The 13,063-nt window shown below is 43.4% G+C and overlaps 1 long non-coding RNA gene and 1 pseudogene across 1 annotated transcript; one reads left to right on the forward strand and one right to left on the reverse strand.

Annotated features, from left to right (window-relative positions):
- Nucleotides 1-4,076: 4,076 nt before the first annotated feature.
- Nucleotides 4,077-5,350, reverse strand: LOC129383496 (uncharacterized). Its single transcript, XR_011889811.1, has 3 exons — nt 5,252-5,350; nt 4,940-5,138; nt 4,077-4,277 (listed from the first exon to the last, which is right to left on the reverse strand). It is a non-coding gene; the product is annotated as an uncharacterized lncRNA (long non-coding RNA).
- A 689-nt stretch (nt 5,351-6,039) lies between these two features.
- On the forward strand, nt 6,040-10,229 carry LOC126526397 (uncharacterized; annotated as a pseudogene).
- Nucleotides 10,230-13,063: the final 2,834 nt, after the last annotated feature.

Raw genomic sequence — 13,063 nt, forward strand, 5'->3', positions numbered from 1 at the left:
AGATGTATGGATAGGTGATATGAGCGTTCGCTTTGGAACGGGGCAGTGGGTTGAGCCACCAAGCTCTTGTTATTTTACTGCCTAATATCTTACCTATGTTAAAGAAGAACAAAGAAAAGAAAAAAAACATGATTAATTTTCTGTAACCAAACTTTCTGAATCCCTATAGTGAACTTTGTTCCGGTACGCCTCCTGTGCTGGTCGTTTCCCTACTTTTCTTCCACGAATCTTCTAATCCCATCTTACTAAACGCTATTGCGGACGCGTTTACTTACACCTACTCAATCTGTACCCAAGGGCTTCAAGGAGGTCAGTGATTCCTAAGTTGACCGCTGGGCAGATATCTTCACATTCAAATACAAAATGATCCACCGTTTCTCTAGCTTTACCGCAGGATACGATCGGATATCCATCTTCGGCCACCGCAAGCACATTCTTCTTCCTCGTTCTTATATCTCGATTTACAAGTGCGTGTTTTAAGGCATCGTGATCTCGCTTCGAAAAGTAAGGAGCTTCCCTTCCAGTTATCATAACTTGTTTCTTTCCAGATTTCGTTCTTTCCTCTTAAGTAGTTCTCATGGCAGGTTTCTTTTTCATTGATCTCCCCCTATTGAAAAATTTGTATGAGAAATTGAACGAGATGTATGCATGTCGTACAGATTTGACGAGAAATTGAACGAGATGTATGCATGTCGCACAGATTTGACGAGAAATGAACGATATGAAATGCATATTGAACGAACTCTCGTAGAAAACGAGCGAGATCTGTATGATGTGCTACGCAGACTTTTACGAAGTGCACGAGATTTATGCGATCTGCGATAATAATGCGTAGAGCTTGTATGACATGTGTGCGATGAGTTGCGTAGACCTGACGAGATTATGTATGACGTGTGTGAGGTGGTGTGTGATGTGTAGGCACTGTAGTCGTATGAGCAACTTGATCTTTGTGGATGACTATGAATTGCATACAAAGTGTGTGTACTCAAGTCGTAGTGCATACAAAAGCTCATTAATGACAGTGAGATTTATGATGAGTTGTTTGTAGTACATGCAAGAGCGTGATCAATGTGCTGTACGATCACATTGAACCATTGTGACACATATATACCAGCATAAACTACAGAGCAAATAAGATGTTCAGAGTTCAACTTCTGGAATTTCATGCAACGAACACATATACATCCCCATAAAAGCTGCTGTCGGTACTTTTGATGCAATGATTTTCACTTGGGGACATATTCTCGGATGAACACTTATGGCGATACTACTGCCTTTGCATGACGCATTCCTCGACCAGCCAATAGGCACTGGATAGCACCACGATATTGTTGAAAGCTATCATCAGAGAATGAATCCTTTGTTCAGAGTAGATCTGCCTAAGATTTTATTGCAATATAGGAGTCAGGTACCATCAAAGTTTCATAATAAAATGCTATATGTTTGTTTGTGCATGCAATAAAATAATCTGGCAATGTGATTATAGCACATTGGAAACACTTCAAACAAGGACGAGTTGGCAAAGTTTATTGCAGGCAGTTTGATCAATGACAAATTATGCATGCACTTTGTCACATCCTAATAATATTGCTTTGCATCAGAGATACCAGTCAGAGGTAGTAATGGGCGAACTTGAACCTGCATATTTTCCTAATAGCCAAGTGCGTCAACCACAATACTGTCAAATACAAATCTGCTAAGAGCATGTTAGTGCCTGTTTATGTCAAATTGTAGAAGGTAGGCATGAGATTGGCCATGCATGCCCACATATAAAAATAAAAAGCACAACCACAAAACAGTGTAATAGGTTGGTGAACAGATAGCCAAAATAGCAGTCAAAATCCATCGCACTTTGTCACAAATAAATAAGAAAATGTGCTAATAACAATAACAATCCCTAAAAATGTCATGTGATCAATTGTGGTCATGATCACAGTTACTGCTGTGAAAAATTATTTGCACTAAGTGTTTCACAACTTGCTGAGAGAGCTTGACCTAGTAAAAAATCCTCATATGTGCACAACAGTGGCAAAAAACGAGATGAGCGTCGCAACTTGGTGACCATTATCTCCCTACACACTACACAAAACTGAATTTAAATTTAAAGGAAAAATGACAAAGCAGTTCGTGTGCCAATGATGGTTAAGCGCACTGCAATGCCTTGACATGTGTTGAAAGCTGACCTCCAAGCAACCAAAATGTAAGTGACCCTACACTGAAGCAGGGTCTTTAAATGACGAACGTGTATCACATCCTGGCGTTCGCGAACGCAGTCACCAAATGAAAAACACCTTTGCAAATCGCAATAACGACGAATGTCACGCGCGCGCACACATACAGAATGCGAGCAGTTTCCGAAAGCGCTCACGAAAGACTGTACGGCGGTTCCTACGCGTTCGACGCATATCAGAAGCGCGCGCGTGCGCGCACACGCACACACACAAGCACGAAAGGCGAGCAGTTTCCGAAAGCACTCGCCAAAGACGGTACGGATGTCTTTACAAGAAAGCAAATCCCGCCGGCGTGGCACCATTTCCCGAAGCACAAACAACACCACTCATTAACAGTACGCATCCGTAGAACGGCGCACAACAAGCCTGAACAAAGTGTACACCACTCGACGCCAAATCTGTCGTCGATTATGCCGCTGAGAATCACGAACACCTTCTAACATTCACAAACCAAACGACGATGTGCTACGAACTTCAAACAGATTGTACGGCCCTGTCCGGTTGATAGGGCTGCTCCACAGGTTGTCCTCGCTGTTGAAAGCAATGCCAGCAAAGTTGTTGAAACCAGGTCGCCTAAAACACGCAAGAACATTGAAATAATACGCCTGTACTACCCACGCTACCCATGCGATCACGGTTACCGGAACCACAGACGGCGAAGTAAACAAAAGACGTCATTTCCCCTCATTTCGGACCGAGACCTATAATTACTCTCTCAGTTGCACGACTCTTCCTTTCGAGCAAGGCGCGACTTGTTCCTGGGACTGTGAGGGCGCTGCGGTCGAGCTCTGCACCAAGTGAGCGGTGCTGCTCTGCTGACATGTGCACGTTAGTTGCAGGTGTTTGCGCTTCTTGTGCTGTAGCCGATTTTATTTTCTCACTGCGTGTGCCTTGTCACTGTCCTCGTGCACGTGGCTGGCGGTCGAGGTCTTTTGCGTCCGGTCCAAGTTTTGCGCTCACGGAGACGCCAGTACCGGCGAAGTGTGGGTCACCGAGCGTTAACATTGCGTGCGCACTTTGGTTTGTAGCAAGGAGGATATATAAAGCTTGCTGGAGTGGAAGCCGCCTATACGCGCCTATGGGCAAGGGTGAAGCCGCGCCGAACGGCCGGCGGCCATCTTACCAGAGGCAAAAGGCAACGGCGCAACCGCGCCTGTCCGCGCTTCCACTTTTTCGCGCTGCTCATGAAGGCGCTAGCATTCAGAAACCAATGAAAACAAGTGCTTCTGGTTGTAAACGGTTATCTCCCATCAACTGTAGCAGCCAACTGGCGTGAAGAAGGCTATTTAACTGCGGAAATATTAAGGAGAAAAGCATAGCGCAGCCGCGCTTTTTCGCGTTTGCAAAGCAACGCTAACGAGCGGTTCTAGTATTAAACGTCTATTTTTCTTCAACCAGAGGGAAACTGGCATGTACAAGGCAGTTTGCCAGTTCAAATATTAAGCAGAAAAGCTTAGCACTGCCGCGCTCGTGCTTTTCCGCGCTGCGGATGACGTTGCTCGCATTTACAGAGCAACAAAAACGAGTGGTTCTAGTTATGTCCATTTATTTTCCATCAGCTAGCAGAAAACTGGCATGTAAAAGGCAGTGTAACTGTACAAATATTAATGAGAAAAGCGTAATGCAGCTGCGCTCGCACTTTTTCGCTTTGCTGATGCAGCTGCTCCCATTTAGAAAGGAATGCAAATGTGTGGTTCTAGTTGTAGTCGTTCATTTACCATCAACCAGCAGCCAACTGACACGCAGAAGGAAGTTCAAATGAGCAGATATTAAGGAGAAAGTCTCACATACAGTCAAGAACGCCATGACAAACACCCTACTGGTGATTGAAAATAATCACCTCGACAAAAGTGGTCTCACTTTGTTTTTGATCAGTTCACAGTTTCGTTCTTTCGTCATGTGGTGTATTCTCACTTTTATATATTCTTCAGCGATTTTTTTGCACAAAATATAAATATGGTTATCAAGTGGATCAAGATCAAGGATGTGGTCCTCCAGTTTCTGGAACCAGTCTTAATGCTTGCGGCCTGGACGCTTCCTTTTCACCTGAAATAGACGCCATATGTGCATCTGATGAGTCTCAAGTGAGAGAAAAATAAGAGCAGTTGTAAAGCTATGCCTCGTTTGCTACCAAAACTTACTGCTTCATAAAGGTGGATGTATGTTATTTTCAAATTTTGCTTAAGCATCTTTTCAAATCATTAGCCTGTTTATTTTGTTTAGCATCTGAGCTTGCACATTAATTAGATCTCTTTACGTCACCACCGACGCGCGCTTACTGAACAGATTTGCAGACTGGAGCCGCATCTGCAGCCTACGGTTATGAGTAGCAGTTTTCGTACTTTTTATCCTATGAAAATTCAAAAAAAAAATTGAAGCTGTGCAAAATCTAGGCGCAATAGCGGTCTCTATCCAATGTCATGGTTACAGCTTAGCTGAGGCGACCCTGCCAGACGGCAAATTTGGTGTAATTTTCATAGAATGTCATTCAAAGGTAATGCCTTTCATTAGCTGTGACAATGGTAAATTTAATGACATTAGTTGAAAACGACATCCGCGGTCTAATGAGCTCGAGAAACTCAGTCGCATTTCTCGCTTTTGCAACTGGCAGGGCACACAGTGTTGATTTTTATTCGGCTTATCACGGTCACTTCTCAACGAAAACGAGACCGCCACAAATACATCGCGCGACGTTCTAACATACTCACGGGCTTCTGTAGATGCTCCGGAAACGCAGGGAACACAGAAGGAACACTACCCGCACGCAGTCGTGTTGTCTGTCCGGTGCGGTCGAAGCACTCCGGCGCGAAATGCACACAGCAAAGGCGATCTCCATCTTTCGCATGCCACCTTTCACGGCGAACAGCCCGCTCCCACAGGCTCCGCAGCTCCGGATCTTTTGGAAACCTGTCGGCAATTCCAGGACTATTAGTCGTTGCGCACACACACACAACTTATCAGTTGATATCCATCGGCAACGCGAGCGTAGTGGCTCAATGAACGTGTTCTCGTGTACTTACAGGTGAAACGTGAGGCCACAACGCTTCTTCAGCCTGTTCGCACATCCGTAGGCAACGCAAGAGGCAACCATAATCAAATCGTTGGTGTTTACATGCCCCTCACATCAAATTGCACTGCATACCAACTCACGAAAACAGCAGCGAGAGCCGGCGCCGAGCGCGCTTTCTGCCTCTGGTAAGATGGCGGACGGAGGCTTCAGTCGGAGCGCGCTCTCTCCACTCCAGCAATTTTTATATATCCTCCTTGGTTTGTAGGCCCACTTTTTTTTCATCTCATTCCTTTCTTCGGACCTGCACCCCCAGGTATGGTGTCTGTAAAATATTATACTTCAGCTTAAACAACAACAGAAAGAAATAACGGCTGCTTTATTCAGCGAGCACCATGTAAATGCCGAGTGCCGCGACAAGCACCCATAACCGTGCCAGGCTATAGCAGACGACGCTCGGACGCTTGGCGCGGTGGTCGATGGCAGCGCTGCGGTGGCGTGAACGGTAGCGGGCTAAATGGACGTCAGACTCTGGAGTTTTGAAATACGCGTAGCGCCACCTGCCGATACGAAGAGGCAGTAGTTGAGTAGTGCGAGGCCCGACTTCCTTGCTAAGTTGCCTATGGAGATAGCGAGTGCGAATCAACGATTAAACTGATTTTGGGACATATTGCGAGTGTTTTGCGCATTTAGCACCCAGACAGACAGCTATGAATGTCTCCGCTAGTTGGACGTGCCGCCGAACTGCCATAAAGAGCTTGTTGGCTCACTCGTCGGACCGATGGCAGAAGCGACGGCAGCATCGATAGCTCCGCGCGCTACGAAGAAACGCCGGAATCGACGCTACTGTTGTGTTGTGAATTGTCATGAACGTGAAGGACTGAATAACAACGTACAGTTTTACCGCTTTCCATCGCGATCTTATGAAGGGGAAAGGCGAGAGCGCTGGATACGGGCCGTGCAACGTGTGGGGTAATCGAATTACTTGCATTCCCCACAACACAGCGCCTCGCATGAGAAAGTGTATAATGTTGTTCTGCTGTAATTGTGTTGCGTAGCCCTGACGGAGGAATGTGGCAACCAAGCGAAAACTCCAGAATATGCAGCCGCCACTTCGTTGGCAACAGAAAAAGCAACATTGCGGACCATCCTGCGTATGTGCCATCGGTATTTCCACCTGTTTACAGACGTCCGCCTCCGGTTGACTCAACAAGTGGAGGGGAGAGATTTGGCAGGTCAGTTTAACCAAACATTTTGATTCGTTTATGAATTCAAAATCTTGTCCTAGAGCATCGCTGTATCACGAGCTCATTTCTAGTTTCAGTACTTTGTACGTCCTGCGCCGATTCAACAAGCACGCTTCGCAGTGTGCTGAGCCTGCTCGACTGCGTTTTTCAAATGTGAGCAATAAAGTTGCTGTAGGTGCACTCGATGAGTAATTGCGAAGTAACGCAAGTGTGTAAAAAAAATGTCGCGTTTATTCACATTTATTTGTGCGCGTGTGTTGCTTGAAGCGTCTGCTGTAGCTCCTGCGAGACAGAAAGATGCGGCGCGCAGGCACTGTAGGAAGCGCACTTTCGTTATGTTCGCACGCTGTTTGCTGCCTTAGGAAACGTTTTCTGTTTGTTGCCCTGAAAACGTCTATGGAAGGATTTGCTGTCTGTAAATAATTGCGAGAAATAACATTACAATAATATGCATAAAAAATGTAGGAGATACTTAAGTCTTGTGTTCAGGACATTTTCAATATGAACCAATTTGAAATGCTTCGATTTTTATGTTTATATGCACATAAACAAACCTGTTGATGAAATGAAAAAAGGAAAGACAGGTGTGTTCTAATTTTCTCAACTTTTTTTTTGTTGAATATTGTGTTTCAGTGCTATATTCCTTTAAAAATCATGGTGTCCCTTGTTCACTATCTACATGCATCACATACATGCCTCAGCATTCTACTTTTCAGATGGCAGAAAAGACACCAGGTAGATGCTGCAGCTACAACTGGGCAAAGCACAGATCTTTCAACTTCTGCCGAGTGTGCAAGAGGCACTATACCAAGCTGCACAACCCAAGAACATGCTGCAGCTGAAATGCAAAATGTAAGTTTGCCAGAATTAAGGTATGCTTTGTATGAATTCTTGGGATTTCAAATGCACGTATCTCCAATTCTTTTCTTTCTGGTTCCTTGCTTGCAGATTCACAGCATCGAAACAGAAGTTCTCCCTGTCACTGAAGGAGGTATTCCTGATCCTGGGCTTTCCCCTCAAAGTCTTAAGGTTGTTCCTGCGGAATGTGCTAGTGGAACTGTTGTCACTCAGCAGCATATTTTACGGAGTGTTGCTGTTGGCCCTAGCACTAGAACATGCTTTTTTGGTGGCTTCCACAGCATCATTGGCAGCCCAGATGCACTAAGAAGTCTGTGTGGTGTTGACAGCAATGTGTTTGCATTATTACTCAGTTTGTTACCAACAGTTAGGGAGAGGAGTAGTGATGTTACAGTCGAAAATAAGTTGCTCATGTTTTTAATGAAAATGAAGCTGGGAATATCATTCTCTGCAGTTGCTATTCTTTTTGGAGTGCATGAGAAAACTGCGTCCCGTGCATTCTACACTGTGCTGCACACACTGACTGAAATAACAAAGGACTGGATTTACAAGCCCCCTATAACTGACATAATGTTGTCGCAGCCATCTTGTTTTAAAGTAAACTATCCACAGTGCACACTCATCATTGATTGCACAGAAATGAAAACTGAAACCCCATCCGAGGTAAGGCAGCAACACATGCTCTACTCGACATACAAAGGAACCTACACATTAAAATTTCTTGTTGCTATCATTCCAAATGGAATGGTGGTATTCAAGTCCAAACCATATGGTGGCAGATGTTCAGACACTTATATTACATTAGATTCAAATTTTTTGAACCTTATTGAAGCTCAAGACACAATTTTGGCTGACAGAGGCTTTCCAGGCATCAGAACTTCCCTTGCTGATAGAGGAGTAGTCCTCATAATGCCACCTTTTTCAGTAGGAAGCAATGTTCCTTTCACACCTGAGGAAATGGAACAGACTTACTCTGTTGCTTGTGTCCGCATACATGTGGAGAGGGCAATTAAGAGGATAAGCATTACAATATCTTAAATCACCGTATACCAATTTCGCTGATTCCTGCAATGGATCACATATTTCACATGTGCTGCGTTTTAGCAAACCTTCAACCACACATGATTTTGTCATAACGAATAGTGCATAATTAAAAGCCCCTACAATGGCTACGTACAGAGAAACATTTTCTTGTTCATACTTTTGGTTATATTGCTCTAGTCCTTGGCAAAGCTTGCTAACAGATAGCGGATCTGAAGCTTATTTACATGCTGTTCTTCCATTACCATTTTTTGTATCCTTTATTGTTTACAAACTTGTTACGAACTGCAGTAGCAGTGCCGGGAGGATAAACAAAATCATCCCACTTCAAAGTGCCTGCACATTTCTTATTTAAGTTCACTGCTGCAATAATGTGAGCACTACGTATATTTTTGTTCTTTAAGTACACTGGTGTAATGTGAGTATTAAGTTGGAAACAATGCCGCACCTATATTAAGTCATTTATTATTGTTCTTGTTGTACTTCATAATTTTAGACCACTGTATCTTACAGCAATGTTTATTGAGCGCATTTGTCGTAATAAATATTTTATTCGTTGTAGATAGACAAGTGTCACTGAAAACGAGCCCAACAGTAGTGCACAGTAGGCATAAGCAATGCGATACACAGTATGCATTAGCACGATATCTTTGTGCACTTATCGTGCGAACTGCCTTAACGCATGCACTATGAAATTTTTTTTAGCTAGTTGATACAAATCCATTGTGACAGGCAAGGTGAACTTGGCAGACACAAAGTTGTTTTTGTTTTGCTGTCGTATTCCCTCTGCATGCTACCACATATGACCCAGATTAAACAGCGGTTCTGTGAATGGGGATGTTTATGTGAATATAGAGAACTAGGGCTGAGTTACAAATACAACAAATTTATTTACAAATCTATGGGTGAAATTCGACAAGCGACAGCAACAATCCAGCGTTTAATATCAAGCACATGCTAAGAGAACAAATATAACAGAAAAACTTCATAAATTGTGAGCGTTCTTGCTACACTCTATGGTGATATAAACAAGATGGCAGGCAAAAACACCATAGTTATTACAAACCATCCATGCTGTGCATTGTGTACACCCCACATAAAGAAAGAGACAACCATCCAGTCATTGCAACTTGCAGTAATTGAATGACAAACACCTTTAAGCAAACAAATCGCAAGAGATATATAATTAAAAGCACAGTTAGGTCAATGTAAAAAGTCATACTGGCAGATACACTAGCTTTTTGGTTATACTTCGCCAACACCTTGTATTTGGCATCTTCAATTTTGTCACTGCAGCTTACTATTCGGAAACAAGTGCTCTACACAGTCCTTCTGAGTAGTATTGCTGTCTCGTATAATGTGAGAATATTTCAATAGGGACTTATGTAGTAGAAACAACACATATAAAGAAACAGGATCTACCAATACCACCGGTGATTCCTGATAAAGCATTTAATAATAAAGCACACCTTAACTACCTTTCAGTTCTGTCTTGCTGCATATTTTTACAAGGATATCTACAACTACACTAGCGTAATAAACAATCTTTATTTATGAAGAAGCTCCTTAATGTAAAAGTTGAAATAAAAGTGTTCAAGAACAGGTACAGACTCTGCAAGAAATGCTTCATCCCGCTGTACAACAATAACAATGCTCTGCACAGACGTGTACACAAAAAAGAAGCATCTGCTCGTATTCGTCACATACATTGCAATTTGCACTTGCGTGTAATACTCGTGGCTCTTCTTCAGCGTTAGTTTGCCACCTTCATAAAAGATATAGCTGATGAAGCTAATTTCATTGTCAGCATCAATCAGCACACTGTCTTTCCTTGAAAAGGGGCACTTTATCTCGAGGAGCACAGTCTCCTCGCCATCCTTGAACAGTCCATCAGGGCTGGCACACAGCCATGGCTGACTCAATTTAACTATTAGTCCAACCTGCAGTTAGATCTCACATGGTAACACAACATTCCATGCATACTGGCATTTCATTCTCAGTGCAGAGGCAATAATTACAAATCAGTTCAAATAAATTCATGCACAGTTGTAGCACAGCTATTGCTACTTTGTCTTTAATAAGGTGCAATGAGAAAATAAGGTTATAAAAAGTAAACGAACACTGTAGCATATATTTTCGCAAGGCAGATACTCATTTAATTCTGACATTTCAGTGCATCTACACAAGCAATGCACTTACTGTTAGTACTGAGCCCTGAAAAATGAGAGGTTACTTTCTGGAATAATACCCTGATGGTAAATATGTCCTTGTTTATATCGCAATGTGATGAAAACTGCTACAAGAACTATTGCTGAGGCTTAAGGTTATCGCAATTCAGCTTATACAGAAAAAATATACCAATGTTTTGAGCATGTTGAAATGTACGTACATCATTTTTACTAGGACAGCTTTCCAGAGGCACCAAAATGATTGCATAGGATTTTTCAGCATGTTGCTGAACATTTCAACAGAATTACCTGTCCGGTTGGGGAATTGATTAGGTCTTTCAGACTGACTCCAACCAAATAAATGAATTTTATTAGCCTGACATTTGGGAGCCTATTCGGCTACTTCATGGAGTATCCTTGGGGGGTGGTGTACAGCTTTTAAAGCGTCTTTTATAAAAAGGAGGGGAGAGTAGGGAAGGTGAGGAGACACTTGACAATCGGAAAGAAAGGGGGGGATGGCTGCAGCGGCGCTGGTCGGCTGGGATGACTAATGCTGGGGGAGCTTGACCCGCGAGAGTGCCCTTGACGGGAGGCGGAGGGGACGGGCACGGGAGAGCGCAGACGTTTTGGTCTTGGTGACCTCGAGCGGGGATTTAGCTGGCTGGGCGTCCTTTTCATCTTTTCACCATGTCGCCAAGGCCATGGATATACACCAAGGGTTGCCCTTCACGCTGTTTGCGTTCACCGCCCCCCCCCCCCCATATTTTGAATGCGCATGACTCCGGCAGTAGTCTTTTTCGCGAGTTCGTCTCTGTTTGAAGGATTTGGGTTTCTTGAAAAGCAATTTTGTGGTAGGCATCTTCAGAATGTTCAGCGACGGCGCTGTGTATTCTGTTGAATGTTTTGACGTCATTCTCGTGTTGTCTGATTCTTTCTGTTAGATTTTCGGTTTCCCTATGTACGACGCCGGACAGTCGGCACAGCTGATTTTGTAGACGTCTTGAGCTTTTTCTTTTGGTGGACGATCTTCTGGTTTAGGGAGGAAGATATTGAAAGTGTTTATCGGTTTGTGCGCAGCTTTGAGGCCTTCTTTTTTCAATATTCGGCAGAGAGCTTCGCTGGTGTCTTTGACGTAGGGATGGACACTCGTTCCCGGGCTGGGTAGGGGAGACGTCAATGGTTGAGGGTCCTGTAGCTTGTTTCTTCTTTTTTGTTGTCGGGTTGTATTTCCAATGAATTCCTCTGTGTAGCCATTCCTTGTAAGTTCATTGAGAACCGTTCTCTTTTCTTTTTTTTTGATCAGAGTCTGATGGGGAATGAGTTTCGGCTCTTTTGAATGAATAAGTTACAACAGCTGCCTTGAATTTGCTGGATGGTTGGATTCGAAGTGAAGGTAGCAGCCCATGTGGGTTGGTTTTCAGTAGATTGAAATTTTTAGAACGCCGTCTGCTCGTGTAGCTTGTACATCTAAGTATGGGAGCGATCCGGTCTGTTTGCGCTCATATGTGAACTGTATATCCGGGTCTAGGGAGTTTCAAGTGTCTCAGCAGGTTTTTGACTTGCCCCGTCTTCACAACGCAGAAGCAATCATCCTCGCACCTGACGCTCCAAAATGTCGGGCTAATAAAATTCACTTTTTTGATTGGAGTCAGTCTGAAAGTTCTGATTTCTTAGCATGCAGGCTACAAAAATTTACTTGAATCATTGTGCTCTACCTCAATGCACTACTGAACTGTGGAAAAAAGAACGAGATCAGAAAAAAATGGAGTATATACTGTGATGTCACGCCATCTCCTAAAGTACCTATGTGAAAGCACACAGTTACAGGTGAAGCAAAGTCTTGTCTGGTGAAAAATGACACAGCCACTGACGTTAACTTATCAGGAACTCATGTCTGCTGATGTAACCCATACTGAATAACTATCCAGCATACTAACACGATAATAAGTCACCTACTATAACCTATGTCATTTGAAACGCCAGGTCTTCACAAACATAACTACATGTAAAGCTCACTTGATCTATAAAGCCCAATTCTCGTTCAGTATTCCTGTTATATAAAGCATTTGGGGATACAGAAAAATATATTTCTTCATTTCGGGTTTGCTAGAATATATTTGTCAAATATTTCAACAGCTATTGTCAGGAGGAAGCCTCCACATGCATAACTCACCTCGACAACTGACTGATCAGCTTTCTGCTCAAAATCTTTCCTTGCCTCAGCCTCTGTGCTTATCCCTGAAGTATGAAAAGCATTCAGGAGCAATAATAATGTTAAGAAAAACTCTGCGTCAACGTAAGCTTGTGCAAACAATAGTGAACATGCTGACTGTTTGTGTTACCGTGCAATACTGCCTTCCCACTGAATGGCTTCCTGCGGAGCAGCTCTTGCCCAAGGCTCTCAAGTGGCAGTCTGCGAGCCTCAACTCTATGGGCAATAGAGCTCTACAAACGTATTCCTCGCTCCTTGTGCCACCTACATAAAAGCACAGGCCTCGAAATTTTAAAAAT

The sequence above is a fragment of the Dermacentor andersoni genome, chromosome 8 (assembly GCF_023375885.2).
Source record: "Dermacentor andersoni chromosome 8, qqDerAnde1_hic_scaffold, whole genome shotgun sequence".
In the NCBI taxonomy this organism is placed as follows: domain Eukaryota; kingdom Metazoa; phylum Arthropoda; class Arachnida; order Ixodida; family Ixodidae; genus Dermacentor; species Dermacentor andersoni.